The sequence below is a fragment of the Ranitomeya variabilis genome, chromosome 4 (assembly GCF_051348905.1).
Source record: "Ranitomeya variabilis isolate aRanVar5 chromosome 4, aRanVar5.hap1, whole genome shotgun sequence".
Taxonomy (NCBI): domain Eukaryota; kingdom Metazoa; phylum Chordata; class Amphibia; order Anura; family Dendrobatidae; genus Ranitomeya; species Ranitomeya variabilis.
In genome coordinates, this window is record NC_135235.1 from 174,441,048 (window position 1) to 174,468,665 (window position 27,618).

Below are 27,618 nucleotides of genomic sequence, written 5' to 3' on the forward strand. Positions count from 1 at the left end.
CCATGGGCATACATTTTATATACAATCTAATGAAAAAAATAAGTCGTTTGCTGCTATACCCTAAAAAAAAAAATATATATTTTTTTTTCAGAATAATTACTATTTCCTGATTTTGGACAAACAAGAGTCATCACAACAAGTAGTAGTACACTAATAAGTTAAAAGGGCTCCAGTGCTGCTTTTGTGATGCCTGGTGCCCAATCAGCGCTAGCCCCACAGTCTCCGCCTTTGGACAAACCAAACATGAAGGGGAAGTCTGGGCTGCAGCTGATCCCCGACTACCTCTTCCTGCTCAATTTGACAGGAGAAGGGTACAGTGACGCCAGAGCTGACTGGGCACGGACGTCATGTGTCACAACAACAGTACAGGAGCCCTGAAAGACGGAGTATCGACACCACGGGAATGGCGTCAGCACGGGAGGCGAGTATAAGCTTTATTAAGGCTAGGTTCACGTTGCGTTAAAGCAGCCCGTTCAATGCATGCATTAAACGGACTGCGTTAACGCAAGTGCTGAAATGCAATCGCGCTAGCGCAGATAGAGCTAGCAGATGCTCTATCTGCGCTAGCGGTGACGGACCCGGAAACACTGCAGCCCGCGTCCGAGGGTCCGTCACTCAATGACGGCACATCGCTAGCACACGCCCATTATGGCATGCGTTGGCGATGCGCCCGAAATAGGGGTTAATGGCAGCGTTAACGGACTGCGTTACACCGCGTTATGCTGCGGTGTAACACAGTCAGTCTAACGGACTGCCAGAACGCAGTATGAACCCAGCCTTAGCGTGGGGTAGAAGAAGAAATTGTCCAAGTAGTGGACAAATTCTTTAACATTGCCATAAAATGTAACATACATTTAGAGTGATAGCCAAACAAAAATTACATTTTTTTCTGTTAGAAAGAGACCCCTGAAACAAAGAAAAGTTGGGAACTTTTCTATGAAGGAAAAATACAACAGAACAACTGTGTAAATGCAGAGTATCCTATAATTATAAATGAGGCATCAGTATATGGAGAAAGAAGGATTGAGTATGTCCCAACATCTGAAAGGTTAGATAGTAGCTTTAGTAAATGATGAAGCCACAAGCAATATTTGGTCAGCAATCCCAACATCAAATAATTCAGCTTTCATGTGGCCCGATGTGACTCAATGCTATGCTGTGCATTGAGCATTAGATAGGAGAAACCTTGGAGACTTGCAGATACATTTATCAGACAAGCCATAATATCAATTTTTGAAGTATCATTGGTTTAATTGTTAAAACTGAGCTCTTGGGAGCATAGGAAGCAGACTGCTTACACCTTTCTGCTGTGTGGGGAGACAAACACCTCCTTTAATTCCCTGACAGTTAATGAGATAAAAAATAAACAAGCAGTCGCTCATCAGAAAACGCAGAGTACCTCAATATCTAACAGGGAACGGACCACATGGACAGAAGAATTGTACAGTAAGGCTCTGTTCACATGTCATGTACAGCAGGTCCTCCTATATATCCCATTGTATATAGGCAGGGTGCGTAGGCTGGGGTTGCCTTTATGACACAGACCCTTTAAATTGATTATATATTGAGTAATTATGGTATATTGGAAACAGGAACTGAAAACACAGGATAAAGAGATAAAATGTTAGCCCACTGTAAGAAATTCAGTCAAAGGATGAAATACACTGGATTAAAGAAAAGCTAAGTAATATATGTTTCTGTAATTTTTCTATTCCTTTCCAATTGAACTTCATTCATTCTGCAAATGACAATACTCTCCTTTTAAAGCTCCTGCATATACCACAGGATAATAAAATTCTGTTAACTACAGCACATAGGTCAGACCTTTATATAATGGTAGACTTTACCAAATTCCACATATTTAAGAAAAAAACCAAGCTCAGCACATATGCAGTGGGCCTGACAACCTTGTCTAGGTAAGAACCACTCCCAGAATGGCGTCACTAACGTCTTTTAGCAAGTGATATCACAGCAAGGTTAGAGAAGCAGCCTGCCTCTTCTTAGGCACGTCAAGTCGAATCAGTTTCTTAATTGCATAGTTCTTGTCTAGGTCTCTAAACTTGATAGATCTTTCCCTCCAACAGCTCTATCATGCTATTCATCATCTGTTCCGATCCAATAGCTGTACTGCGAGCAGTCAATGGAAAAATGCTTACTACAGCACCCATAACGCTCCCAAAGTCTTCGGATTTGAGCTGCAAGGTGAAGAGATTACATTTCCACACATACATGCCCTTCTGCATGATGCCAGAGCACTGATGGACGATTATTTCACAATTTACCGAATGAGATAAAGGCAATGTTCTACTGGTAACAGCTTAAAGACAAGAACGAGAACGCCTTGTATTTTCCAAGCAAAAAACAAAAAAGTACAGTAAATCACACACACAAAAAAAAACAAGTTCCACTATAGGTATTATAGGACAGCTCATCACTCGACTGCAAATGTTTTGTGTTATCAGTTCCGGAGTTTGTGTCGCAGCAGAAGTCACAATGAATTCTTTGCCCCAGAACACAGAGCCATACAGAGCCATACAGAGCCATACAGAGCCATACAGAGCTTATACAGAGCCTATACAGAGCCGCCTCTGGACCATTTTGCAGGTTTATTTTAAAGCACAGTGAGGACCAAACATTTCCTGAGCACAGAGAGGGAGGGGAGAACAGAGGATTCACTCCAACCATCTTTACAGCCTGCAGCAAACAGGAAACATGTTGTTTTTCATATTCACGTTCCTACCTTTAACCCCTTCCCAGCAGGTCGTCGCATGCATGCAACATCCCATTTGCTCCATTCACGCTAAAGTAATTAGTAGCAAGCAAACAGAGAATAAACATGTGATTTCTTGAAGCTTCACTTATTCTGAACATCTGTATTCACAATTAAACGTACCCAGGAAAGAAAATAGTGTATGCTACACTCCATGAAGATTAGCAAGAATGTCACATTAGGTTTCACAATATTTATAAAAAAATAATTCCCTGGAAAGGTTGTATATTGGTGCTAGCACACAAATTGCAGAACATGTCTAGCAATTGCTCTATAGAAATGATGGTGTCACATTTTCAAAAATGAAAACTGGAAAAGATGACAATTATAACTACCCCTGTGCACAGTCCAAAGAAAATGCTACTGCCTGCCGATAGTTAAAGCATACCTCTACTATCACAAGAAAATTATACACTGTGTGTGCAATGTAGTATATTTAATTATTAATTTTATTATTGAACAACTACAGGGCTGTTGGTTGGCCCTGAAAGATTAATAAACCTGAACTCTGAATATTTAAAGTAAAAGTGATGATTTGTCTTTCTTAAAGCACAACTACAGTGTTTTTTATATTGCACCACTGGAGTGGTGCTTTAAATTGCGAGTCCCCCGCCACATGTCATACTCTCCTTCGGGCTTTTTCATCTGTTTTCCCTGCCCTCAGTCTCCAGCAATTTATGACCTAACTGCAGCTCCACTGTTTCATGGAGCACAATGGAGGTCACTTTTCAATTCAAGTCTCCTCCTGGATCTCATAGACTTGCATTGGGAGCTTGTGAAATCGCTTCGCACTTTCGGACAGTCAGAAGCTGAGCACACAAGACGATTCCTCAGCGCTGCTTTTTAACGGCACTGAATACCAGCAATCATATAAAAAAAAAGTCCGGTTTTCCATTTATTTCTCTCTCCTCTGATGTGATCTTGCATATCAGAGGAGAGAGTAATGGGGTCCCCTGAACACCTCGATACCACCGCCATCCCTGGATCCTCATGCTCCGTCCCCTGCCCCTCCGCGTCACCTTCCTGGAAGAAAATAGTGTGCACATGCGCAGTGTGCCCGCAGAGATCTGCTGGCCGGTACCCGGCAACAATAGAAAATTTTTCCTATTGGTTCATTTTGACCACTGTGATAAACCCTGTCACAGTGATCAAAATTAAAAAAATATTAAATCAAACCCACTCTATGTCAGTCTGTTAGTTACATACAAATAATAAAATAAAACATTATAATTTTTTCCATTATTTGCAGTTAGTGTTGGGGTTTGAGCTGGGGTTAGGGTTGTGTGGGGGTTTTAGCAGGGGTTAGGGTTGTGTTAGGGTTGTGTTAAGGGTTAGGGGTGTGCTGGGCTTAAGGCTGCGTTTAGTACTGTATTAGGGTTGGAGTTAGAATTGGGGGTTTCCACTGTTTCGTGCCCACCATCGTTTCCAGCCAATTTTGCATTCAAAAGGTCAAACGGTGCTCCCTTCCTTCTGAGCCCTTGCCATGCGTCCAAACAGTGGATTTCGCCCACATATGGGGTATCTGTGTACTCAGGAGAAATTGAACAACAAATTTTGTGAAAATAAAAAAATTGCGTCTAAAGTAAATTTTTTGTGAAAAGAGTTACGGTAAATGTTAATTTTTTCCTTCGACATTGCTTTAATTCTCGTAGAGCACCTGAAGGATTAATAAACTTATTAAATGTAGTTTTGAGCAATTTGAGAGGTGCCGTTTTTATAATGTTGTCACTTTTGAGTCTTATTTGTCATATTAACATATTGAAGTTTGCACCTTCATGACCAGGACAAATTTTACAATTCTGACCAGTTTCATTTTATGAGGTAACAACTCTGGAATGCTTCAATGAATCACACGGATTCTGAGATTGTTTTCTCGTGACAGATTGTACTTCATGAGAGTGGTAAAATGTCTTCAATATGAATTGAGTTTATTTATGAAAAAAATTGAAATTTGGAGAAATGTTGAAAATTTAGCAATTTTCAAACTTAATTTTTATGCCCTTTATGTCACAAAAAAAAGTTCATAAAGAGGTCTATATGACAGAAAATACCCAAATGTGACACCATTCTAAAAACTGCACCCCTCAAGGTGCTCAAAACCCCATTCCTGAAGTTTATTAACCCTTTCAAGTGCTTCCTAGGACTTTTTAGAAAGTGGAAGGAAAAATGAATATTTAACTTATCATCACAAAAAATTACTTCGGATGCAATTTTTTTATTTTCTCAAAGTTAACAGGAAAAAATGGAACACTTGAAATAAAATAGAAAATTTGTTGTGTGATTTCTCCTGAGCATGCCAATAACCTATATGTGGGGCAAAACTACTGTCTGGACACATGGCAGGTCTGTAAACAAAGAGAAACTTGTAAATAACTAATGAAAGAATAAAGTTATGTTAAAACCAAGCACACCTTTATTTTTCTTGTGAAATTCTCAATAAGTTTGATGTGTCACATGACCCTCTTCCCATTGGAAAAAATAAAGTTGGATCCAAAATGGATGACTTCAAAATGGCCGCCATGGTCACCACCCATCTTGAAAAGTTTTCCCCCTTCCATAAACTAATGTGCCACAAACAGGAAGTTGATATCACAAACCATTCCCATTTTTATTAGGTGTATCCGTATAAATGGCCCACCCTGTAGATGTGTCGTGAGCACCTTGAATCTACAGGTGCAAAAAGTGGAACAGTTGAAAAAATGACACAAAACTGTTGACTGCAGTCTGAATCAGTCCTTAATATAGAGCATACCACATAGTAGTGAGCTAGATAGTGCATGAAAAATGTGTTGAAGACCCAGTATATTCAATATTGAAAAAAGAAACAGCACTCACCATTGCTTCTTAACCCCTTTCTGCCATATGATGTACTATCCCGTCGAGGTGACCTGGGACTTAATTCCCAGCGATGGGATAGTACTTCATGGGCGATCAGCCACGCTCACAGGGGGAGCGCGGCCTATCGTCGCCGGGTGTCAGCTGGCATCCGGCACTATGTGCCAGGAGTGGTCACGGACTGCTCCCGAAACATTAACCCCCGGAACACTGCGATCAAATAAGATCGCAGCATTCCGGCGGCATAGGGAAGCATCGCGCAGGGAGGGGGCTCCCTGCGTGCTTCCCTGAGAGGCCCCGGATATATATATATATATTTACTTGTGTAAAAAAAAAAATTCCTAAGTAAAAATATATATATATTGATCCAATAAATACATTTCTTTATCTAAATAAAAAAAAAAACAATAAAAGTACACAAATTTAGTAACGACCCGACCTATAAAACTGTCCCACTCGTTAACCCCTTCAGTGAACACCATAAAAAAACAAAAAGCAAAAAACAACGCTTTATTCTCATACTGCCGAACAAAAAGTGGAATAACACGCGATCAAAAAGACATGGTACCACTGAAAACGTCATCTTGTAACACAAAAAAAGAGCCGCCAAACAGCATCATCAGCAAAAAAAAAAAAAAGTTACAGTTCTCAGAATAAAGCGATGCAAAAATAATTATTTTTTATATAAATTAGTTTTTATCGTATAAAAGCACCAAAACATAAAAAAAATATAAGTGAGGTATCGCTGTAATCGTACTGACCCAAAGAATAAAACTGCTTTATCAATTTTACCAAACGTTGAACGGTATAATCGCCCCCCTTAAGAGAAATTCATAAATAGATGGTTTTTGGTCATTCTGCCTCACAAAAATCGGAATAGAAAGCGATCAAAAAAGGTCACATGCCCGAAAATGGTACCAATAAAAACGTCAACTCGATCCGCAAAAAATAAGCCCTCACATGACCATATTGACGGAAAGATAAAAAAGTTATGGCTCTGGGAAGGAGGGAAGTGAAAAACGAAAACTCAAAAATGAAAAAGGGCCGTGGCGTGAATGGGTTAAGGCTATGTGTACACTTTGCGGATTTCCTGCGGATCCGCAGCGTTTTTTACCATGCAGAAACGCTGCAGATCCGCAAGTGATTTACAGCACAATGTAAATCAATGAAAAAAAAAATTACTGTGCTAATGGTGCGGAAAAGCTGCGGATTAAAAGAAGTAGCATGTCACTTCTTTTGTGCGGATCTGCAGCATTTTTGTACTCATTCCATTATAGAAATCCGCAGGGTTAAAAACGCAAGAAATCCGCACAAAATCCGCAGTAAATCTGCATCAAATCCGCACAAAATCCGCATTAAAAACACATCAAATCCGCACCTGCGTTTTCTGCCAAGAGATGCAGAATCCGCACAAAAAAATTCCAGAGGCAAATCTGGAACGCGTGCACATAGCCTTAGTGTGTGACAGCGGCCAATTATAAAAATCCGCTAAAAAAACCTGCTATAAATAGTAAAGCAAACCCCCCTTCATCACCCCCTTAGTTAGGGAAAAATAATAAAATAAAAAAAAATGTATTTATTTCCATTTTCCCCTTAGGGTTAGGGTTGGGGCTAGTTAGGGATGGGGCTAAAGTTAGGTTTAGGGCTAAAGTTAGGGTTAGGGTTGGGGCTAAAGTTAGGGTTAGGATTACATTTACGGTTCGGATTAGGGTTAGGGGTGTGGTTAGGGTTATGGTTGGGATTAGGGGTGTGTCGAAGTTAGGGGTGTGGTTAGGGTTGGGATTAGGGTTAGGGGTGTGTTGGGATTAGGGGTGTGGTTGGAATTAGGGTTAGGGGTGTGGTTAGGGTTATGGTTGGGATTAGGGTTAGGGGTGTGTTTGGGTTAGGATTTCAGTTAGAATTGGGGGGTTTCTACTGTTTAGGCACATCAGGGGCTCTCCAAACGCGACAAGGCATCCAATCTCAATTCCAGCCAATTCTGTGTTGAAAAAGTAAAACAGTGCTCCTTCCCTTTCGAGCTCTCCCATGCGCCCAAACAGGGGTTTACTCCAACATATGGGGTATCAGCGCACTCAGGAAAAATTGGACAACAACTTTCGGGGTCCAATTTCTCTTGTTACCCTTGGGAAAATAAAACTTTGGGAGCTAAAAAATCATTTTTGTGGGAAAAAATGATTTTTTATTTTCATGGCTCTGCGTTCTAAACTGTAGTGAAACACTTGGGGGTTCAAAGTTCTCACAACACATCTAGATAAGTTCCTTGGGGGGTCTAGTTTCCCATATGGGGTCGCTTGTGGGGGGTTTCTACTGTTTGGGTACATCAGGGGCTCGGCAAATGCAACATGACGCCTGCAGACCAATCCATCCAAGTCTGCATTCCAAACGGCGCTCCTTCCCTTCCGAGCTCTGCCATGCGCCCAAACGGGTTTACCCCCACATATAGGGTATCAGTGCACTCAGGACAAATTGCACAACAACTTTTGGGGTCAAATTTCTTCTGTTACCATTGGGAAAATAAAAATTTTGGGGCGAAATATCATTTTTGTGAAAAAATATGATTTTTTATTTTTACGGCTCTACATTATAAAGCTGTGAAGCACTTACTTGTGCGGAGTTTCCACTGTTTAGGCACATCAGGGGCTCTCCAAACGCAACATGGCGTCCTCTCTCAATTCCAGTCAATTTTGCATTGAAAAGTCAAACGGCGCTCCTTCCCTTTCCCGGCTCTGCCATGTGCCCAAACAGTGGTTTACCCCCACATATCAGCATACTCAGGACAAATTGTATAAGAACTTTCGGGGTCCAATTTCTCCTGTTACCCTTGGTAAAATAAAACAAATTTGTGCTGAAGTAAATTTTTTGTGAAAAAAGTTAAATGTTCTTTTTTTTCTAAACATTCCAAAAATTCCTGTGATACACCTGAAGGGTTAATAAACTTCTTGAATGTGGTTTTGAGCACCTTGAGGGGTGCAGTTTTTAGAGTGGTGTCACACTTGGGTATTTTCTATCATATAGACCCCTCAAAGTGACTTCAAAGGTGATGTGGTCCCCCAAAAAATGGTGTTGCAAAAATGAGAAATTGCTGGTCAACTTTTCACCCTTATAACTCCCTAACAAAAAAAAATGTGATTCCAAAATTGTGCTGATGATAAGTAACATTTCCCACATGTCTCCTTTACAAGTATTTTGTGTGACATATCTCTGTGATTTAAGGGCATAAAAATTCAAAACTGGAAAATTGTGAAATTTTCTAAATTTTCGCCAAATTTCTTTTTTTTTCACAAATAAACACAGGTAATAGCAAAGAAATTTTACCAACAACATGAAGTACAATATGTCACGGGAAAACATGTCAGAATCATCAGGATCCGATGAAGCGTTCCAGAGTTATAACCTCACAAAGGGACAGTGGTCAGAATTGTAAAAATTGGCCCGGTCATTAACGTGCAAACCACCCTTGGGGGTTAAGGGGTTAAAAAAGGTTAATGTCTTTTATTCCATGTGGCGGGACAATCCCTTAAAGGCAGCCTGTCAAAAGTTTTGGCCTATATAAGATACAGCCATCACCTTTCAGGGCTTATATAAAGCATTCTATAATGCTGTATATAAGCCCCCAATCCGACCTGGAAAAACTGAAAAATAAGTTTTAGGGTATGTACACGTTGCGGATTTGCCTGTGGAATTTTCTGTGCGGATTCTTTATCTCTTGGCAGAAAACACAGGTCAAAATCTGCGCGTTTTTTATGCGGATTTTGTGCGTTTTTGTTGCGGATTTCATGCGTTTTTACCCCTGCAGATTTCTATTATGGAATGGGTGCAGAAACGCAGATCCGCACAAAGAATTGACATGCTCCTTCTTTTAATCCACAGCGTTTTCCGTGCGGAATTTTCCGCACCATTAGCACAGCATTTTTTTTGCCATTGATTTACATTGTACTGTAAATCACTTGCGGATCTGCAGCGTTTCTGCGTGGAAAAAACCCTCTGCGGATCCGCAGGAAATCTGCAACGTGCGCACATAGCCTTAGGGTATGTGCACACGTTGCGGATTCCATTGCAGATTTTTCCACGCGGATTGTGCAGAATCCACAGGTAAAATGACCTGCGGATTCCTATAATGAAATAGGTGTAAAACGCTGTGGATTCTGCACAAAGAATTGACATGCTGCGGAAAAAAAAGACGCTACTTTTCTGCCAGGAATTTTCCGCAGCATGGGGCACAGCAGATTTGGTTTTCCATAGGTTTACATGTTACTGTACACCACATTGAAAACTGCTGCGGATCCGCAGGGCTAAATCCGCTGCAGATCCGCAGCCAAATCCGCAACGTGTGCACATACCCTTATTATACTCACCTGGGGGGGCGGTCCGATCCGATGGGTGTTGGTGGTCTTGGCCCAGTGCAGGTACCGGGCTCTTTGACCTTTTCCTGCACCTGTGCACTGCAGTACTTTGCTCTGCCCTCAACAAAGCAGGGAAGTACGCCTACGCAAGAGTGCGATGCCAGGGAGCCTGTGTGGATGATGCAGGGTCGAGTCATCCCCAAGAAGCAAGCAGGAGGATGGCGTTTGGACCCGCAGAAGCACTGAGATAGGCGTGAAACGGCTGTTGTCCTCCTTCACTTTTCCAGTCCCCCTGCATGTTAAAGGATTGTCTCGCCACATGGACTAAAGGACATTAACCTTTTTTTAAGAAGCAATGCTGTTTCTTTTTTCAATACTGAACCTACAGGTGCTTCACAGAATTTTCCAACATTGATCTGTGGAAATGAAGAAAAAATATTTTTCACCCAAACATGTTGTTTTAGACCCAATTTTTTTTCAGTTTCACAAGTATAACAATTTCTTGTGCAATTTCTCCTCAGTACGCCAATACCCCATATGTGATAGAAAAATACTTTTGAGGCACAGTGCACAGCTCAGAAGTGAAGACGCACCATACTGAACTTCAGATTTTGCTGGGCTGGTTTAAGGGTGCCATGTCACATTGGCAAAGCCCCTAAGGTGCGAGGAACAGCAGAATCCTCCATAAGAGATCCTTTTTACAAACTACACCTCTCAATTAATTCATCTAGAGATGCAGTAATCATATTGACACCACAGGTGGGTCACAGAATTTTATACCATTGGGCTGTGAAGAAAAAAATAATTACATTTGGGAAATGTGCAAAAATGGCACCAAAATTTGTCCCAAAATTTCTGCTGAATGTGGAAATACCCCATATGTGGCTGTACAGTACTGCTTAGCCACAAAGCAAGACTCTGGAGGGCTATTTGCCTCCTGGAGAGCAGATTTTCCTAGAATAGTTTGCGGACTCCATATACAGAGCCCCTAAGTGCTAGAAGAGCAGAACCCCCCCTTCTAGTGACCCCATTTTGGAAATTTTACCTCCTTGGGAATTTATCTACAGGTGTAGTAATGACTTTGCTACCATGGATGCTTACCAGAAAAAAAGCAGTAGTGGATTTTGCTGAGTGAAAATTGCGAATTGCCGTTGTAGTGACCAATGCGATGTAGTGATCAGTACATTGTGCACAGTTCATGCTTCTGGAGACACACCCGCAAATAAGGTGGACTGTCATCGCTACAGAAATGCCAAACATGTGGACGCTAAATGTGGTTTAGGTACATTGTGGGGCTCAGAAGGGAGAGGGGCATTTAGATTTGGGAGCGCAGAATTCACTGAATTTCTTTCGGTGTATGAGGAGCCATTTTAATTCTCCAAAGCCTTTGCACTACCGGTAACGTGGAAGCCCCCTATAATTCCATTAAGAGGTGATGGACCAGAGTGGGGACTTACTTTTTTGTGGATTGAGTTGAAGCTTTTATTGGGAACATTTTACATAACGTTTGATATCACATTTATCCGGCGCTTTACGCTAAACACTTAATTTGGGGTTTCCATCTAAATCTACGCGTGACATGATTCAGATGAAACAGGTAGGTAGCCATTCACTATAACGAGACAGCAGTTACTCTGGACTCCGTTTGGCCTCTGTTCAGCGTTGCTCTTCTTTTCAGAAGTGCACAAAACTGTGGCTGACGGCACTTTTATGCAATCCTAAAAAGACAGACACCGCCGGATCACAGGTCTTATGGTGACCAGTGTCTCCATCTGCCTCATTATAGGGAATCTCCTACTGGCAGATCCGTCTGAATCACGTACATCAGAGATTTACACAAAAACACTGGTGTAAGCGCTCGGTGTAGAGCGCAGGATAAATGCAAGCCGAGACTTACTGCGATCTTTGTATTGACAATAACCGAAAGACTGTATGTATAAAATCTACATGACAATAGATTTGTCACAAAAGGATCTTTGGGAGGCAGAATGAAAAAAAACTGCAGGTGAACAATTGGTATTACTTATTTTTTATGCCGTTCCTTGTGCGGTATAAGTGATTAGACGTTTTTCGTCAGGTCGGTAAGATTACAGTAATACCAGATTTATATCGGGTCTTTATGTTTGGATGCTGTCATACACTAAAAAGTTTTTTTTTGCAAAAACAAGTTTTTACATCGTCATATTTTGAAAGCTATAATTTTCCCATATTTCTGCCAACAGTCATGTCACAGCTTGTTTTTTGCGGGACAAGTTGATATTTTATTGGTACCATTTTTGGACACATTACATTTTTTGATCGCTATCTATTTCAATTTTTGGGAGGCAGAATGAACAAACATCAGGAATTTTTTTTTTTTTTTTTTTTTTTTTTTTTTTATGCTGTTCCTTGCATGGTAAGATTGATAAGGCAGCTTTATTCTTTGAGTCAGTATGATTACAGAGAGAAGAAAAACCGTATAAAAATAATTAAATTTGCATCGCGATATTCTGAGAGCTATAACTTTTTAATTTTTCTGCTGATGGAGCTGTATAGTGGCTTTTTTTTTGTGGGATAAGATGACTTTTCAGTGATATGATTTTTATTTACATTCGACTTTTTTAACACATTTTATTATATATTATATTTTTTATTTGGCAGTATGACGATACAGCATCATTTTTTACCCTTTTTATGGTGTTCACTGAAGGGGTAAATTGGTGGGACAGTTTAATAGGTCGGATCGTTCTTTACAAGGCGATACCAAATATGTGTACTTTTTTGTTTTGTTTTTTTTTTCATAAAAATATTTATTTATGGGTACAATATACACTGCTCAAAAAAATAAAGGGAACACTAAAATCCCACATCCTAGATATCACTGAATGAAATATTCCGGTTATAAATCTTTATTCATTACATAGTGGAATGTGTTGAGAACAATAAAACCTAAAAATGATCAACGTAAATCACAACTAATATCCCACGGAGGTCTGGAGATGGAATGATGCTCAAAATCCAAGTGGAAAATGAAGTTACAGGCTGATCCAACTTCAGTAGAAATGCCTCAAGACAAGGAAATGATGCTCAGTATTGTGTGTGGCCTCCACGTACCTGTATGACCTCCCTACCACGCCTGGGCATGCTCCTGATGAGGAGGCGGATGGTCTCCTGAGGGATCTTCTCCCAGACCTGGACTAAAGCATCCGCCATCTCCTGGACAGTCTGTGGTCCCAGATGTGTTCAATCAGATTCAGGTCTGGCAAATAGGCTGGCCAGTCCATAGCTTCAATGCCTTCATCTTGCAGGAACTGCTGACACACTCCAGCCACATGAGGTCTGGCATTGTCCTGCATTAGGAGGAACCCAGGGCCAACCGCACCAGCATATGGTCTCACAAGGGGTCATGCTAACTGGCAAGCACATGGAGGGCTGTGTCCCCCTCCAAAGAAATGCCACCCCACATCATTACTGACCCACTGCCAAACCGGTCATGCTGAAGGATGTTGCAGGCAGCAGAGCACTCTCCACAGTGTCTCCAGACTCTGTCACGTCTGTCACATGTGCTCAGTGTGAACCTGCTTTCATCTGTGAAGAGCACACGGCGCAAGTGGCGATTTTGCCAATCCTGGTATTCTGTGGCAAAAGCCAAGCGTCCTGCACAGTGTTGGGCTGTGAGCACAACCCCATCTGTGGACGTCGGGCACTCAGACCATCCTCATGGAGTCGATTTCCAACCGTTTGTGCAGACACATGCACATTTGTGGCCTGCTGGAGGTCATTTTGTAGGGTTCTGGCAGTGCTCCTCCTGTTAATCCTTGCACAAAGGCTGAGGTAGCGGTCCTGCTGCTGGGTTGTTGCCCTACTACGGCCCTCTCCATGTCTCCTGGTGTACTGGCTTGTCTCCTGGTAGCGGCTCCAGCCTCTGGACACTACGCTGACATAGTAAATATTCTAGGTTCTTCAAAGTAGCCACCTTTTGCTTTGATGGCTGCTTTGCACACTCTTGGCATTCTCTTGATGAGCTTCAAGAGGTAGTCACCGAGAATGGTGACACTTCACAGGTGTGCCCTGTCAGGTTTAATAAGTGGGATTTCTTGCCTTATAAATGGGGTTGGGACCATCAGTTGTGTTGTGCAGAAGTCTGGTGGATACACAGCTGATAGTCCTACTGAATAGACTGTTAGAATTTGTATTATGGCAAGAAAAAAAGCAGCTAAGTAAAGAAAAAGGAATGGCCATCATTACTTTAACCCATTATCTACCAAAGTCCTTTTTTTGGGACGCCTAATCTTTAGCTTCTAGCAACTAAGATTTTATAATTTTTATAATTAGGTCCAATTTTTTGTGTTGTGTTTGTAAAATGAATGTTTTCAAAATAGGAAATCAGGTCATTGTCATTTTTTATTGAATATTGGGATGCCCTTTTCTGAAAAATCCGTACTTGTAAAAAATTTTAATTTGGCAAGTAATGGGTTAAGAAATTAAGGTCAGTCAGTCCGAAAAGTTGGGAAAACTTTGAAAGTGTCCCCAAGTGCAGTGGCAAAAACCATCAAGCGCTACAAAGAAACTGGCTCACATGAGGACCGCCCCAGGAAAGAAGACCAAAGGTCACTTCTGCTTCTGAGGATAAGTTTATCCGAGTCACCAGCCTCAGAAATCGCAGGTTAACAGCAGCTCAGATTAGAGACCAGGTCAATGCCACACAGAGTTCTAGCAGCAGACTCATCTCTACAACAACTGTAAGGCTATGTGCACACGTTCAAGATATTTCGTGGTTTTTAGGACGTTTTCCGCTGAAAAAACGCATACATAAGCAACCCATCATTTTTAATGCATTCTGCAATTTTTGTGCACATGATGCATTTTTTTCCGCGAAAAAAACGCATTGCGGTAAAAAAACACAGCATGTTCATTAATTTTGTGGATTCTTCGCGTTTTTGCTGCTATTTAATGCATTGGGAAGCTCCGGGAAAAAACGCACAAAAAACGCAAGAAAAAAGCATGTGGATTTATTGCAGAAAATGTCTGGTTTTGTTCAGGAAATTTTTGCAAGAAATCCTGATGTGTGCACAAAGCCTTAAGAGGAGACTTTGTGCAGCAGGCCTTCATGGTAAAATAGCTGCTAGGAAACCACTGCTAAGGACAGGCAACAAGCAACAAGCAGAAGAGACTTGTTTGGGCTAAAGAACACAAGGAATGGACATTAGACCAGTGGAAATCTGTGCTTTGGTCTGATGAGTCCAAATTTGAGATCTTTGGTTCAACCACCGTGTCTTTGTGCGACGCAGAAAAGGTGGAAGGATGGACTCTACATGCCTGGTTCCCATCGTGAAGCATGGAGGAGGAGGTGTGATGGTGTGGGGGTGCTTTGCTGGTGACACTGTTGGGGATTTATTCAAAATTGAAGGCATACTGAACCAGCATGGCTACCACAGCATCTGCAGCGGCATGCTATTCCATCCGCTTTGCGTTTAGTTGGACCATCATTTATTTTTCAACAGGACAATGACCCCAAACACACCTCCAGGCTGTGTAAGGGCTATTTGACCAAGAAGGAGAGTGATGGGGTGCTACGCCAGATGACCTGGCCTCCATAGTCACCAGACCTGAACCCAATCGAGATGGTTTGGGGTGAGCTGGACCGCAGAGTGAAGGCAAAAGGGCCAACAAGTGCTAAGCATCTCTGGGAACTCCTTTAAGATTGTTGGAAGACCATTCCCAGTGACTAACTCTTGACACTCATCAAAAGAATGCCAAGAGTGTGCAAAGCAGTCATCAAAGCAAAAGGTGGCTACTTTGAAGAACCTAGAATATAAGACATATTTTCAGTTGTTTCACACTTTTTTGTTAAGTATATAATTCCACATGTGTTAATTCATCGTTTCGATGCCTTCAGTGTGAATGTATAATTTTCATAGTCATGAAAATACAGAAAAATCTTTAAATGAAAAGGTGTGTCCAAACTTTTGGTCTGTACTGTATATTATTTTGTGATTTAAAAAAAATATTTTTACAATTTTTTTTACTTAGTCCCACTATGGGACTTTGACTTTCAACATTCTGATAGCAGTTATAAGGTATAACAATGCAGGAGCACTCTAGACGTGTTTTTTTTGTTCATAACAAAATAATCATAAAAATAAGATATCGCGCTATAGCACTATATGGGTGAACCAACCTATTAAATATGACAGAGACCTGCACTAATATACCATAAATTAATACTAAAATATTAATACCCTTTTTGTCCTGTGCTACACGCCGTAGGCTCTTGTGACGTCACACGCTGCTGGCTAGCAGCGGCGGCCATTCTTCCACACGCGCATCCAGGATCGCTACCGGCCGGAGCGCTCCTGGCTCTGCACGTTCGTAGAGCACAGGCTATCTTGTTACTACTCCTGCCGCCAAGTGTCTAGCAATCCCAGCTACTGACACTCACCACCAGCATCGCTTCACCAGCACAGCACAGGCCTTTTTGGTACTTCTGCCGCAAAGCGTCTAGCAGCTTCAACTATTGATACCTATCATCAAGCATCGCTGCACCAGCTGCAATCTGCCTTAATCTGCCCTAAGCTACCCTTTGGGTAAGGAGCATAGCTCACCTTCCTTACATCAATTATTTATTTATATTGTTCCTGTGACTTTAAATGGTGGTAGCTCATTATACTTTATAGTATCATTGTTTTATTATTTTAGTATTAATTTATGGTATATTAGTGCAGGTCTCTGTCATATTTAATAGGTTGGTTCACCCATATAGTGCTATAGCGCGATATCTTATTTTTATGATTATTTTGTTTCACTAGTAGGCGTGACGGGCGAGTCACGGCACCCGTCTGATTTCAGCAGCTTGCACATATATATTATTTCATTAGCGCCAGTGTGTCATTGTTTGTCTTTCAGTGTTTTTTTTGTTCATAACCCGCAGTACATACCACCTAATAGCTAGAGAGCTTCCTTCTTCTGCTTAGGCCCCCATCTTCAGTGAGAGAGCGCGTCATAGGATTTTACAGCACTTGCTCCCACACTTAAGATGGTAGGATGCTGCTTAGTTTAGTGCAGCCCGCAGCACACACTTCGGGCAGTGTTTGCTACATTTATCAACAAAAACATGTAATATAGTGACTTATAAAATATTATACTGCAGGGTCCTACGCTATATTCATTTTCCTGTGAAAGTAAAGGTGTATCTTAACATGGATACAAACTGTCACTGGTGCAAAGTATAAAGTAGAGAAGTTGCAAAAACTCTCATTAAGATTATGTGCAAATATTTTGATTACTAAATCTATATTCATTATATGAATAACACATCTGTGATGGCTTCTGCAGGGAGAACTGTGCAATCAGTATGGACAGAAAGAAATTAAATTACTTTATTTCAAGAGGCTGTTTGGTTAAATACCCTAATATGGCATTCCGAGCTTATATAGGGGCAATCCCTTTATACAACTACTGGTGTCTTTGCAATATGGACTACAGACTTCTAAACATATGCTGTGATTTTTGGCTTGATCACCATGTGATGCAAGCTTTAAAAACACTTTTACACTTATCAAATGTGTTTAATTTAATACACGCTTCTGTTTGTTTATCTAAGTAAAAGTCAACCTAGTTTCTTAAATTCTTGTCTTCATAGCTCAATAAGCTTCACTGGATCTAGAGGGAAGACCACACTCTGGAGAATCACATTAATCTCTCCATCAACTCCAGCAGCACAACTTGGAATGGCTTGTTAGCTGATGAGGTCTTAAAGCTGCTCACAGGTTCTGTAAGGAGACACCATGGAGCCTGCTACTGATCATGCCTTTGTTCTGACGTCCACTAACACAAGAGTTTTCTCATTGTAGTTCCTCAAAGGATCAGTCTGTTCAGCACTCACCTCAGCTGAAGCACAAGGAATGGCCAGATCTCCTGCTTCAGCACAATGATGATTAGCTCATGTACTAATACTGAGCTCATATAAGGCCGGCGTCACACTAGCGAGTTTTACGGACGTATGAGCGCAGAAAATACATCCGTAAAATACGCATAACACACGGCCCAATGATTCTCTATGTCCCAGCTCCTATCAGCCGTATTTTACGGATCCGTATTATACGGTCTTCTACGGCCATAGAAAATCGCAGCATGCTGCGTTTGTCACCGTATTGAGCAAAAAAAATCGCCAATGAAAGTCTATGGGGGCGAGAAAAATACGGATTACACACGGACCAGCAGTGTGACTTGCGAGAAATACACAGCGGTGTTCTATAGAAAAGCCGGTAATTCAATTGCCGGCTTTTCATTTCTCCTTCACAAACCCGACAGGATATGAGACATGGTTTACATACAGTAAACCATCTCATATCCCTTTTTTTTTTGCATATTCCACACTACTAATGCTAGTAGTGTGTATGTGCAAAATTTGGGCGCTGTAGCTTGTAAAATAAAGGGTTAAATGGCGGAAAAAATTGGCGTGGGCTCCCGCGCAATTTTCTCCGCCAGAGTGGTAAAGCCAGTGACTGAGGGCAGATATTAATAGCCTAGAGAGGGTCCATGGTTATTGCCCCCCCCCCCCCTGGCTACAAACATCTGTCCCCAGCCACCCCAGAAAAGGCACATCTGGAAGATGCGCCTATTCTGGCACTTGGCCTCTCTCTTCCCACTCCCGAGTAGTGGTGGGATATGGGGTAATGAAGGGTTAATGTCACCTTGTTATTGTAAGGTGACATTAAGCCAGATTAATAATGGAGAGGCGTCAATTATGACGCCTATCCATTATTAATCCAATAGTACGAAATGGTTAATAAAACACACACACACATTATTTAAAAGTATTTTAATGAAATAAAGACACAGGGTGTTGTAATATTTTATTATACTGGTAATCCACCTGAAGACCCTCGTTCTGTAACAAAGGAAAAATAAAAAAACAATATCTCATACCTTCCGTCGCTCAGATCAAGTCCCACGAAGTAAATCCATCTGAAGGGGTTAAATCATTTTACAGCCAGGAGCAGTGCTAAAGCAGTGCTCGTGGCTGTAAAACCCCCAGGTTTCCCACAGGCAATAGAGATAAGTGAGTAATGAATATAGCACCTAGATACCTGTGGGACCACGCTGCCATCCACCCCAACGCGCGTTTCGGCAATGTGCCTTCTTCCGGGGCCCGGAAGAAGGCACATTGCTGAAACGCGCGTTGGGGTGGATGGCAGCGTGGTCCCACAGGTAACTAGGTGCTATATTCATTACTCACTTATCTCTCTGGGCTGTGTGCAATTTATATTTGTAACCACATGAGGCTCCTTTTGGTACTCTTGGTACTTTATAGATGCACTTTGCGATTAATATAGACAGACTTCCTCTTTCTGCGGAGCTCATTGTTTTTGCACCAGTGGATTATTCATTACTCTATGCTTGCCTGTGGGAAACCCCTTTGCCATCCTTTTTGGTGAGATCTCTTGTCATTTTGCTGTATCACTCTATTTTACTAATTAAATGTTTTTGTTTTTTGTGATGTTAATAAAATTTATAAATTTTTACCTTTGGTTCTTGGTGCTATTTTCCGGTTAGATATATATAGATAGATATATATATATATATATATATATATATATATATATATATATATATATATATATATATATATATATATATATATATATATATATACAGTTAGGTCCATATATATTTGGACAGAGACAACATTTTTCTAATTTTGGTTATAGACATTACCACAATGAATTTTAAACAAAACAATTCAGATGCAGTTGAAGTTCAGACTTTCAGCTTTCATTTGAGGGTATCCACATTAAAATTGGATGAAAGGTTTAGGAGTTTCAGATCCTTAACATGTGCCACCCTGTTTTTGAAGGGACCAAAAGTAATTGGACAATTGACTCCAAGGCTATTTCATGGACAGGTGTGGGCAATCCCTTCGTTATGTCATTCTCAATTAAGCAGATAAAAGGCCTGGAGCTGATTTGAGGTGTGGTGCTTGCATTTGGAAGATTTTGCTGTGAAGTAAACATGCGGTCAAAGGAGCTCTCCATGCAGGTGAAACAAGCCATCCTTAAGCTGCAAAAACAGAAAAAACCCATCCGAGAAATTGCTACAATATTAGTAGAGGCAAAATCTACAGTTTGGTGCATCCTGAGAAAGAAAGAAAGCACTGGTGAACTCATCAATGCAAAAAGTCCTGGGCGCTCAAGGAAGACAACAGTGTTGGATGATCACAGAATAATCTCCTTGGTGAAGAGAAACCTCTTCACAACAGTCAACCAAGTGAACAACACTCTCCCGGAGGTAGGAGTATCAATATCCAAATCTACCATAAAGAGAAGACTACATCAAAATAAATGCAGAGGGTTCACTGCACGGTGCAAGCCACTCATAAGCATCAAGAATAAAAAGGATAGACTGGACTTTGCTAAAAAAACATCTAAAAAAGCCAGCACACTTCTGGAAGAACATTCTTTGGACAGATGAAACCAAGATCAACCTCTACCAGAATGATGGAAAGAGAAAAGTATGGCGAAGGCGTGGTACAGCTCATTATCCAAAGCATACCACATCATCTGTAAAACATGGCGGAGGCAGTGTGATGGCTTGGGCATGCATGCCTGCCAGTGGTACTGGGTCACTAGTGTTTATTGATGATGTGACACAGGACTGAAGCAGCCGAATGAATTCTGAGGTATTCCGAGACATACTGTGTGCTCAGATCCAGACAAATGCAGCCAAACTGATTGGTCGTCATTTCATACTACAGATGGACAATGACCCAAAACATGAAGCCAAAGCAACCCAGGAGTTTATTAAAGCAAAGAAGTGGAATATTATTGAATGGCCAAGTCAGTCACCTGATCTCAACCCAATTGAGCATGCATTTCACTTGTTAAAGACTAAACTTCAGACAAAGGCCCACAAACAAACAACAACTGAAAACCACCGCAGTGAAGGCCTGGCAGAGCATCAAAAAGGAGGAAACAGCGTTTGGTGATGTCCATGAGTTCAAGACTTCAGGCCGCCATTGCCAACAAAGGGTTTTCAACCAAGTACTAGAAATTAACATTTTATTTAAAATTATTTAATCTGTCCAGTTACTTTTGGTCTCTTTTAAAAACAGGGTGGCACATGTTAAGGATCTGAAACTCCTAAACCTTTCATCCAATTTTAATGTGGACACCCTCAAATGAAAGCTGAAAGTTTGAACTTCAACTGCATCTGAATTGTTTTGTTTAAAATTAATTGTGGTAATGTCTATAACCAAAATTAGAAAAATGTTGTCTCTGTCCAAATATATATGGACCTAACTGTATATATATATATATATATATATATATATATATATATATATATATATATATATGTATATATATATATATATATATATATATACATACTGTATATATGTTTTAACGAACATTTGAGCACATAAATCCATTAGATGTCGGTTTTGCAATCCTGCGAGAAAATATCGCAGTACGGATGCCATACGGATTACATACGGAGGATGCCATGTGCAAAATACGCTGACACACCCTGCCTACGGATGACATACGGATCACTATTTTGGGAACATTTCTGCGTATTACGGCCGTAATAAACGGACCGTATTTACATACGCTGAGTGTGACGCCGGCCTTAGAGCTTCCACCCCACTGAAACTAACCTGAAAAACAGAGAACCAAAATGTTCCTTTATTTTATATGGTACATGCAGCGGCACTGGGAAAAGTTGACCTGAGGCGAGTCGGACTAGTCTCGTCTTTGGTCGTAGCTTAAACTATATTTTCTCTGAAACGTCCAAGCATCTTAGAGAAAAATGATGCGGCCAGACTCTGATTCTGTCTGTGGATTTGGCAGCATAAGTCAGGAGACAGGTTCTCTTTAAGGACAAAGCTTTTTTTTTTTGTGGAGATCATTTTTGTGTGGAATGAGATGTATTTTTCAATAGCATAATTTTGGGATACATATAACTTATTGTTTAAGTTATATTAACTCTTTCTGTCATTCTTTCCATTTTACCGTCATATTCTGGCCTAAAGAGCATGTTAATGTCATTCCGTACGCTGTGTGCGGAATCATATTTTGGGGGCGATGAGTTGAAGCTTTCATTGCTACCATATCACAAAATAAGGTATAGCTTATTATATTTATTAATTTTTAAAGCTTTTTTTTTTTTTTTTTAAATACCACTAGTAATTTGCTCACTTTAGTAGGACAACTAAGTACGACCATAGCCAACCCATCATGCGAGAAGAGCGGAAGTTAAACTGTTGCATGGCCAGGACCAGAGGTTTCATCAGGGGCCAAGCAGGTAGTCTCATGAACCTTCTACAGTGGACATGGGACATCTGAGCCAGGCTCCTGTTGTAGTGCGGTAAAAAAAGACATACGATTTGGAAAAAATTCCCTTATTGAATAAGCAGAAAAACATAAGCGTTACGCTGAATTTACACATCCATGTCATGGTCCGAGTACTGACTGTGGTGCATGGATTTTCTACAGGTCTCCTGACCCGAAATTGACATATATGAGGCTGACAAGTTCAGGTCAGGAGACCCGCAGGAAGTCTGTGCATCACAATCCATGCACAGACAGTGACATATAGATTTCTGAATAGGGTATAAAAACAAAGCAATTATTAGTAATGCCCTTCCAAACCTTCCTTCAAAAAAGTATAAAGCTACCCCAAATACAACCAATGTGTCATAATGAACCCCGTCAAATGATAAACGAGGGAAAACAAGACGCATGTTGTGCAGCCAGCTCAGCTGCACCAGGTGCCAAAGAGGAAATAGGCCCTTCCTTCCCAACTGTACAGTCAGTGCAGCTGAGCATAAGAATAAAGGATGTGTGTTGTGCTCTGATTGGGAGTGGGTTAGTGACACAAAGGGGCAATGCTTTGCCAGGAACTATATATGTATCGTGTCAACTGTAATTGGTATGTATGAGGCAAATGTCTGGGGAGTGGCATGTACAGTGGCTTGCAAAAGTATCCCCCCCCTCCCCCGGCTTTCTACCCATTTTCTACATTACAACTAGTGATGAGCGAATATACTCGTTACTTGAGATTTCCTGAGCACGCTCGGGGGTCCTCTGAGTATTTTTTAGTGCTCGGAGATTTAGTTTTTCTTGCTGCAGCTGAATGATTTGAAACCCACTGTTTGGGCGCATGGCTGGACTTGGAAGTGAAGGAGCACCATTTGACTTTTGAATACAAATTTTTCTGGAACTACTAGAGAACAACATGTCATGTTTGGAGAGAAGTGACCACTTAGAGATCTCATCTTATCTAGATGTGTCATGAGCACCTTGAACCCCCAGTTGCTTCACAGAAGTTTATAACATGAAACTAAGAAAAAAAAAAAATCAAATGTACTTTTAGCCACAAATTTTTTTATTTTCACAAGGGTAACAACAAAAAATGGACAAAAAAATGTGGTGGGCAATTTCTCCTGAGTATGCCGATAATCCGTATGTAGAGGAAAACCACAGTTTGGGCACACAGTAGGGCTTGGAAAGGAAGGAATGAAATTTTGCAACTACTTTGATAGAATGGTCTGTGGGCGTCATGTTGCGTTTGGACAGCCCCTGATGTGCTTAAACAGTGAAAAGAAAACACAAATGACCCCATTTTTGAAACTACACCCCTCAAGGATTCTATCCAGAGGTATAGTGTTATTTTGAACCCACAGGTACTGCACAGAACTTGATAAAATTAGGTAGTCGCATTGACAATTTTATTTTTTTTTCATGGAAATGTTGCTTTAGTCCCAAATGTGTAATTTTCACAATGGATAACAGGAAAAAACAGACCCCATAATTTGTTACGCAATTTGCCCTGAACACAGCCCATACATGGTGAAAAATCTTCTGGTTGGGCACATGGCAGGGCTAGGAAAGTAAAGAGTAATATTTGCCAGGGACAGATTGTGAATGCTATGTCGCATTTCAAGAGTGAAAACAACCTAAACCCTCCACAAGTGACCCCATTTTGAAAACTAGACCCCTCAAGGAATTCATCTAGGGGTGCAGTGAGTATTATGAACCCATTGGTGCCTCACAGAATTCTAGGACATTGAGACGTGGAAATTTGTGAGATTTGGTAAAAACGTAATTTTTGTATTTGCTGCAAATTTGTCAGGTAAACAAGGGTTAATAGGTGAAATTAGACACCACAATTTCTTGCACAGTTCCTCTCGCACTGGCATTGCCTCATGTGTTGTCAGAAATTACTGTTGGGCCACACGTCATGGCTAAGATTTTGGAGCACAGATTCTGCTGGTGACATCTGCAGAGGCCCGAAGTTGCCAGAACAGCAGAAACCCCCCAAAAGTGACCTCATTGTAGAAACGTAAATCCCACAAAAATGCAATTCAGATGAAACCCCCAAGGAAACCATCCACCATGAGGCAGATGGAGACACTTTGTACTCTATTTGGCGTCTGCTCTGGTGGTTTCCATCTTTTTAGGCGTACACAGATCTGTGGTCGCCCACACTTGTGTGCTAAAAAGACGCCTAAAATGATGGTACACCGCTGGAACACAGACCAGTCGTCTAAAGTTACTCCAGCTTTTTCATAAGTGATTGGTTCCAATGGGGTGCTGTCTGAATCGCGGTTTGGGGGAATTTACACGGAAACCCCAATGTAAGCGTTCAGTGGAGAGTGCAGGATAAATGTGAGCTGAACCTTATTCCAATTTTTGGAAGGTAGACTGAACAAATAGCAGTACAAGAATAGTTATTTTATTTTTGCGATGTTCGCCGTGCGGTATAAGTCATGTGGCAGATTTATTCTTCGGGTTGGTGCTATTATAGATGTACATAATTTTTTTTTAGGTTTTGCTGCTATGACAAAATAAAAATGCTTTTTTATAAAAAGTGGGTTTTTTTTATTGCCATATTCTGAGTGTTGTAACTATTTTAATTTTTGGCGAACAGAGCTGTACGAGGGCTTATTTTTTGTGAGACAGTTGCAGATATTTTTGGTACCAGTTTGGAGTACATAATTTTTTTTTGATCGCTTTTTATTCAAATTTTTCAGGCACAGAATGAGCAAAAACCAGCAATTCAGTTATTGTTTTTATTTTATTTTTATTTGTGCCGTTCACCATGTGGTAAAAGTGATAAGACCAATTTGTTCTTGGGTCGGTACGATTACAGCAATACCAGATTTATATATTTTTTATGATTTGCTACATTTACACACTAGAAAAAATATTTTAGCAAAATGAATCTGTTTCTGCATCGTGCTATTCTGAGAGCTGTAACTTTTTTTTTTTTTTTTTTTTGCCGAATGAGCCATATTAGTGCTTGTTTTGTGCAGGTTTGGCGTTTTCATCTATTTACATATGACTTTTTGATCGCTTTCTATTCACTTTTTTGTGAGTCACTATGATGAAAAAGTGACATTTTGGCGTGTTTTCTATTACTTTTTTATGGCGGTACAATTATGTGTACTTTTTTATTATTGTTTTATCAGAAATGATGCGTTTCGCGTGGTGAAATGGATTTTAGTGATTTGTGTGCGCTTTTTTGTGTTTTTTACTCTAACATATTTTATTTTACTTTTTTTTCACTTTTTTACACTTTAACCCCTTAATCCCATATGACGTACTATCCCGTCAAGGTGACCTGGGACTTAATTCCCAGTGACGGGATAGTACGTCATATGCTGACTATCGCAGCTGACATCCAGCACTATGTGCCAGGAGCGGTCACGGACCGCTCCCGGCACATTAACCCTCGGCACACTGCGATCAAACATGATCGCAGTGTTCCGGCGGTACAGGGAAGCATCACGCAGGGAGGGGGCTCCCTGCGTGCTTCCCTGAGACGATCGGTACAAGGCGATGTGCTCATCTTGTACCGAGCGTCTCCTCCCTGCAAGCCCCAGATCCAAAATGGCCGCGGGGCTACTTCCGGGTCCTGCAGGGAGGTGGCTTACCAAGTGCCTGGTCAGAGCAGGCGCTGGTAAGCCAGGAGTGAGGGCACAGTGCTCTGCAAAGTGTCAGATCAGCGATCTGTCACTAAGCAGTGATGTTCCCCCTGGGGCAAAGTAAAAAAAAAAAAAATTTAAATGTGTAAAAATAAAATAAAAAAAATATTCCTAAATAAAGAAAATAAAAATATTGTTCCCATAAATACATTTATTTATCTAAATAATAAAAAAAACAGTAAAAGTACACATATTTAGTATCGCCGTGTCCGTAACGACCCGACCTATAAAACTGTCCCACTAGTTAACCCCTTCAGTGAACACAGAAAAAAAAAAAAAACGAGGCAAAAAAACAACGCTTTTGTCACGGGGGAACTGGGTAGACTAAGGTTGGTTACCCGGGCCCCTGAGATATCCCTCAGGCTAGGGAAACCCTGTCTGTCCCTTTCCCAGAAGTTACACTAAAGGTGTGCATGTCTGGGCCGCCAGGCCTGACCCCGACTCCTGTTTCAGCCCTAAGCTGAAACCACCTCCCGCCACCCAGTGAAGAGACCACACACCAATCCACACAAAAAGCACATACAGGGAAAACTGAAAAACGCACCACGCCGCAGACACACAGGAATACACTATAATGTGCACAGGGCAAAACAAATACAAATAGGAAGGAGGAATATGACAGAGGATTATACACCACCAGATACGATATTCCTACAACAAGACCACCACTCCAGACCGGAATCACATAAAGCACAAGCTATAATCGGCGACGCCCAAAGTCCAGTGCGACTATTTAAAGGCCGTGGGTGTGACCCTGCCTCCATCCTGATTACCAGCTAGATTAACCCCGAGCAAGCTGGATAAAATCTAGCCGACGCGACTGAGCGTGTAGTGGACGTAAGTGGAATTACTGCTGTCTGTCGGACGCCCTAGTGTGAACAGCGTCCGACATGACAGCTTTATTATCATTCTGCCGAACAAAAAGTGGAATAAAACGCGATCAAAAAGACGGATATAAATAACCATGGTACTGCTGAAGACGTCATCTTGTCCTGCAAAAAACGAGCTGCCATAAAGCATCATCAGCAAAAAATAAAAAAGTTATAGTCCTCAGAATAAAGCGATGCAAAAATAATTATATTTTCTATAAAATAGTTTTTATCGTATAAAAGCGTCAAAACATAAAAAAATTATGTAAATGAGGTATCGCTGTAATCGTACTGACCCGAAGAATAAAACTGCTTTATCCATTTTACCAAACGTGGAACGGTATAAACGCCCCCCCAAAAGAAATTCATTAATAGCTGGTTTTTGGCCATTCTGCCTCACAAAAATTGGAATAAAAAGCGATCAAAAAATGTCACGTGCACAAAAATGGTACCAATAAAAACGTCAACTCGTCTTGCAAAAAACAAGACCTCACATGACTGTGTGGACCAAAATATGGAAAAATTATAGCTCTCAAAATGTGGTAACGCAAAAAATATTTTTGCAATAAAAAGCGTCTTTTAGTGTGTGACAGCTGTCAATCATGAAAATCCGCTAAAAACCACTATAAAAGTAAATCAAACCCCCCTTCATCACCCCCTTAGTTAGGGAAAAATATAAAAATTCAAAAAATGTATTTATTTCCATTTTCCCATTAGGGCTAGGGTTAGGGTTGGGGTTAGGGGTAGGGTTAGGGTTGGGGTTAGGGTTACAGTTAGGGCTGGGACTAAAGTTAGGGTTGGGGCTAAAGTTAGGGTTAGGGGTTAAGTTTG

General features: G+C 40.9%; 1 protein-coding gene across 7 annotated transcripts in view; it reads right to left on the bottom strand.

Moving 5' to 3' along the window:
• The window catches only part of ZMIZ1 (zinc finger MIZ-type containing 1), a 626,177-nt gene that overhangs the window by 225,072 nt on the left and 373,487 nt on the right, over nt 1–27,618 (bottom strand). The gene's annotated exons all lie outside the window — the stretch shown is intronic.